The sequence below is a fragment of the Arachis ipaensis genome, chromosome B01, assembly GCF_000816755.2.
Source record: "Arachis ipaensis cultivar K30076 chromosome B01, Araip1.1, whole genome shotgun sequence".
Classification (NCBI taxonomy): Eukaryota; Viridiplantae; Streptophyta; class Magnoliopsida; order Fabales; family Fabaceae; genus Arachis; species Arachis ipaensis.
In genome coordinates, this window is record NC_029785.2 from 113978978 (window position 1) to 113984902 (window position 5925).

Genomic DNA, 5925 nt, shown 5'->3' on the forward strand with positions numbered 1-5925 from the left:
GGCTTTCCTCTATTATTATGTATTATATATGTGGAAGCTGTTACCGTGCTGGGGACCTCTGGTTCTCACCCATGCAGATTTTGTGGTTTTCAGATGCAGGACGCGAGGCTTCTCGTTGAGGCATATTGGAGACTTCTGGATTTAGCGAAGATCCTTTGTTCTCGGGACTCTGTTTTGGGTTATATATCTTGTTTAGATACTTTTATCTCCATTAAATAATACAAACTGTGATGACTCCTCTTATGGGAGATTTTGGAGAATATGTTTTATGTATTTGTGTCCCTTTGGGTTTCCTTTGGGGTTTTTCTTATTTTATTATATGTATATATTGCTATGCTCGGACCGGTTATCTTCGCAGCCGGATTTTGAGTCTTGATATTCTCGTTTTTGACACTCTTTATATATATGATCTTGCGCTAGCTTATCCTTTGCTCGTTACGTTATCGATTGGAGTGTTGCGTTTCGAGTTACGATTTTTTTTTACCCCTTTTTCTATAAGGCTCCTAGTTATAATCAATCATTCATACTACTATACGTACTAAATTTTTGTTTTAGAGGTCCTAATACCTTGCCATCTCTGAATTATGACTTAAGCATAAGACTCTGTATGGTAGGGTGTTACATTATGTGTTATACTTTATGGTATTCAATATATATAGTCCATGAGGAAACCAATTCGTGTTAATTCATTCATTGATTGAGTTGGTGGGGGTTATTTGGTAAATACAATTCATTTGTTTCATGGATCAATCCAATCTGTTATAAGAACTTTCTCTCATTTTAATGAATAATATATAGACTTAGAACTTAGAACCTTATTATCGTTAAATGCTCTCTTTTTGCTTTTACTTTTTGCACTGATATTTTGATTATTATAATTTTTTGGCAAATTAGAGGTATACTTGCATCCTCTGATCTATTACTGTCACTCTACTTAATATTAAAAAAATTTCATAGTCATTTTGGGTGAAATAAAGTATATTTTTTTTATATTTTCAAAATTTGGACACAAAAGAATGGTTTAGTACTAGTACAACTTATTTTTAATTTCTCTGACCAACTCTTCTATTTTGTTAACCAATGATTATCTCTTATAATTCCCTGGTTTGTTGGAGGGAACAGCGTCGGTGGTCCTTGCTGGACTTGTCGCAGCCCTGAAATTAGTCTGAAAAAACTTAGCTAATCATAGTTTCCTCTTCTTTGGGGCTGGAGAGGTAAAAATTTAATTATGAGTTTGTCTCTTTATTTTTGTTAACATAAATTGCCTTTTGGTTGAGAAGGTAAAAGTTTAATTCCTTTTGGTTGAGAAAGTAAAAGTTTAATTTCTTTTAGTAAAAATTAGGTTCTGTTATTTGATGAAATTGTTTTCTCTTCTTTCAGGAAGTATGAGCTTGAAACTTCAATTTTTGTACTTATAGGTCAACTTAGTGTGTTTTGGAGAAGAGTCAAACTGAAATATCCCTCTTTGGAGCTCCGCATTGACAAAATTATAAGTAGTTATATTATATTGGAGCTACTTAGATGTTTGTTGGGAGAAAGAAGGGATTAATGGAGGTATGCTAGTTTTTTCTACAAATGAATGAATGAATTGTATAGTGATTATTCTGCAGATGCTCACCACTTCATCCACTTATGGTAACATCCTTACAATTTTGCAGAGAAAAGCATAGCCTTGAGGAAAACTAAGTCTCAAATTTTTACAAATAGTTCTGTAAGTTTAAGTTACTATTTCTATACTTCAAAATGCATTCATTTTAATGCATTTTTCATCAAGTCCTGTTTCTAATCTGCATAATATAACTGATTCTCTCCCCCTGTCACCCCCTTTCTTTTTCTCTGTTGTGTTTGTGCTTCTCTTTAATGTTGTTTTTCTGCTATACAATTTTGTAGGCATGTAAATTAAAATTAGGAGATCTTAAAGGAGCATTATTCGATACTAAGTTTGCACTGCGTGGAGAAGACAACAATGTCAAAGCATTATTCCGGCAAGGACAGGTTGATATCTAAATTGAAGAGATTTTTTTGCTATATTTTTTTAAATCTATCCCACTTTCCTTTATGATAACTGTGTGGATTTGGACTTACTAGGCACATATGGCACTCTATGACATAGATGCTACAACTGAAAGCTTTAAAAAAGCACTAGTCTTAGAGCCAAATGATGGTAAGTTATGATTTTGTGTAAGGCCTTAGTTAGACAAGAACTACTAGTATATTTATATAGGTGGACATTTAATTTTGTTATCTGTCTAGTAGGTTCATGATTTATCAGAAGTATTCAATTATTATTTTTTTTATATGAAACACCTTTTCAATACAATCTGAACATAAATGAAATGAATTGTCATTTTTTTTATTAAGAGTTGACTTTGTTAGGAAATCCAAATGAAGAGGGAGGGGAGAGATATATGTACTTAAAAGATGAAAAGACTTAAATGGTTATGTTTGGAACAATAAGTAATAAATATCTCTTTAAAATATATATGTTACTTAAAATATACTTGATGCAATCATTTGTTATCTATATGTTACTTTTTTACTGCTTCTTTGCGAATTTAAGAATTATGAAATTTGTACTAGAAACTTTTTTACTTAACAAGACTTTATTCTTTTTAGGGTAAAGTACTAAATTGGTCCCCTAGGTTTGGGCGTAATTCTGTTTTGGTCCTTAAGGTTTAAAGTGTTCTATTTGAATCCAAAAAAGTTTCATTTAGCATCAATTTAGTCCCACAGTGAGGTCAAAATTAAATAATTAACAAAATATCCTACATAACAACAGTTCAAGAACAAAATCGATAATATGGAGAATAAGTACAAGCTCCAAAGGCACAAAATCAACCATTGATGCATCAATACATTTATTTATCATTTTCTTTAGTTTTATAGAAAATATTTTATTTATATTATAAAAAAATAATAAATAAATATATTGATATATCAATAGTTGATTTTATGCCTCTGGAGCTTGTACTTATTCTCCAGATTATCGATTTTGTTCTTGTACTGTTGTTATGCAAGACATTTTGTTAATTATTTAATTTTGACCTCACTGTGGGACTAAATTGATGCTAAATAAAACTTTTTTGGATTCAAATAGAACACTTTAAACCTTAAGGACTAAAACAGAATTATGCCCAAACATAGGGGACCAATTTAGTACTTTACCCTTCTTTTTATCTCCATTAGTAGTGGTCAAAAGGATTTCTGGGATTTTGCCAATTTGGTGTAACAAAATATTACTCCCACCCTTCCCTTTTCTTTTACACAAACACAAAAGAAAAAAAGAAAAAAAAAACTTCATCATGTTTGAAAGCTAGCCAAATAATAATTAAGTTAAATAATATCAAGTTATACCAAGTTATTTTCATAGCTTCATCATAATTAATAATAATTAAGTTAAATAATATCAAATTTTTATTTAACAGCATAGTAGCGTGATTCCCGCATGACATGAGATCCGTTTAGTTTTAAGCAATACCCAAATAAGCCTGTTTCCAAGGACCATCCCTATTTCTAAGTCCAAATCCTGAACAAATTTCTGTTATTTTTTAAAATATTATATAATGATATATATATATTTGAATTCTTTATCAGCACTTTTACTCAGATCACATGAATAGAGAAAGGCAATTTTCAGAATAGAGAAAGGAATTTGACCTTTCTCATTTGGAAACATGTGAAGTATATAGTGGTATTGGAGCAAAGATTGGCTCTAAAATGAAAATATGTTCAACTAGTCGTGGGAGGGGTCAGGTGATAAGGACTGAACAAACACCTTTTGGATTGTTCTCACAAATAATTTGTTATATGTCTGAGGGGAGATGATATCATTTTTTTTCTTGATTTGTATGCCCTGCTACCTGATATGAAGTAAAAGAAATAAAAGAAAAACCTTAATAATGTATTGTATGATTGATGCATTGACCTGTGTCTTCCAAAGAAGTTTCTACATTGATTTGGCATGTGCATTTTCTCCTGAGTCATTGATACCTGCCTCATTTTCACCTTTGAGAATAATTAGTTATGTTCTTATATCAATTGTTTATATTAATTTGTTAGTTATTCTTTATTCTTATGCAGATTTTCTTACATGATGTGTACATGAAAACGTATTTCTAATCCCATTTTTCAGTATTATAGGTTTCATTTTGCTCAACCTGTGGAGGTGATGGTGAAATCATATCTGAATATTGATGCAAATGCAGCGGTGAAGGATGTATTCAAGTTAAGAAAAATATCAAAGTTAAAGTTCCTCCAGGTGTTAGTGGTGCACAAATTGTGAATCACACTTTTCACAACTCGTACCACTAACCAGCAAGTGCACTGGGTCGTCCAAGTAATACCTTACGTGAGTAAGGGTCAAATCCCACGGAGATTGTTGGCTTGAAGCAATCTATGGTTAGCTTGTAACTCTTAGTCAGGATATCAATTATAATTATCAGTTTGAATTGCGAGAAATAAAAGAGCATGAAATAAATACTTATTCTGTAGTAATGGAGAATATGTTGGAGTTTTGGAGATGCTTTGTCTTCTGAATCTCTGCTTTCTCCCTGTCTTCTTCTTCATGCACGCAAGGTTCCTCCTATGGCAAGCTGTATGTTGGTGGATCACCGTTGTCAATGGCTACCATCCGTCCTCTCAGTGAAAATGGTCTAGGTGCGCTGTCACCGCACGGCTAATCATCTGTCGGTTCTCACTTATGCTGGAATAGGATCCATTGGTCCTTTTGCGTCTGTCACTACGCCCAACCCTTGTGAGTTTGATGCTTGTCACAGTCATTCAATCCCTGAATCCTACTCGGAATACCACAGACAAGGTTTAGACTTTCCGGATTCTCAAGAATGCTGCCAATGGATTCTAGCTTATACCACGAAGATTCTGATTAAGGAATTCAAGAGATATTCATTCAATCGAAGGTAGAACGGAGGTGGTTGTCAGGCACGCGTTCATAGGTTGAGAATGGTGATGAGTGTCACGAATCATCACATCCATCATATTGAAGTGCGAATGAACATCTTAGATAGAAACAAGCGTGTTTTAATAGAAAACAGAAATAATTGTATTAATTCATTGAGACACAGCAGAGCTCCTCACCCCCAACAATGGAGTTTAGAGACTCATGCCGTCAAAGAGTACAAAGTTCAGATCTAAAATGTCATGAGATACAAAATAAATCTCTAAAAGTTGTTTAAATACTAAACTAGTAACCTAGGTTTACAGAAAATGAGTAAACTAAGATAGATGGTGCAAAAATCTACTTTCGGGGCCCACTTGGTGTGTGCTGGAGATGAGACTTAAGCTTTACACATGCCTAGGCTGTTTCTGGAGTTAAACGCCAGGTTGTAACCTGTTTCTGGCGTTTAACTCCAATTTGTAACCTGTTTCTGGCGTTTAATGCCAGAATGCAACATGGAACTGGTGTTGAACACCAGTTTACGTCATCTATCCTTGAGCAAAGTATGAACTATTATATATTGCTAGAAAGCTCTGGATGTCTACTTTCCAACGCAATTGAGAGCACACCAATTGGACTTTTGTAGCTCCAAAAAATCCATTCCGAGTACAGGGAGGTCAGAATCCAACAGCATCAGCAGTCCTTTTTCAGCCTGAATCAGATTTTTGCTCAGCTCCCTCAATTTCAGCCAGAAAATACCTGAAATTACAGAAAATTACACAAACTCATAGTAAAGTCCAGAAATATGAATTTTGCCTAGAAACTAATAAAAATATACTAAAAACTAACTAAAACATACTAAAAACTACATGAAGTTAATCCCAAAAAGCGTATAAAATATCCGCTCATCACAACACCAAACTTAAACTGTTGCTTGTCCCCAAGAAATTAGACAAATAAAATAGGGTAAAGAGAAATTAAGAAGCAATAATATCTCAGAGTTTTGAGTGAAGCTCAGATTCTAATTAGAT

The 5925-nt window shown here is 33.3% G+C and overlaps 1 long non-coding RNA gene across 1 annotated transcript; it reads left to right on the plus strand.

The window, feature by feature from the left end:
- On the plus strand, positions 1129–4350 carry LOC107618979. Its single transcript, XR_001615450.2, has 6 exons — positions 1129–1214; positions 1381–1554; positions 1659–1711; positions 1891–1995; positions 2089–2164; positions 4141–4350. It is a non-coding gene; the product is annotated as an uncharacterized LOC107618979 (long non-coding RNA).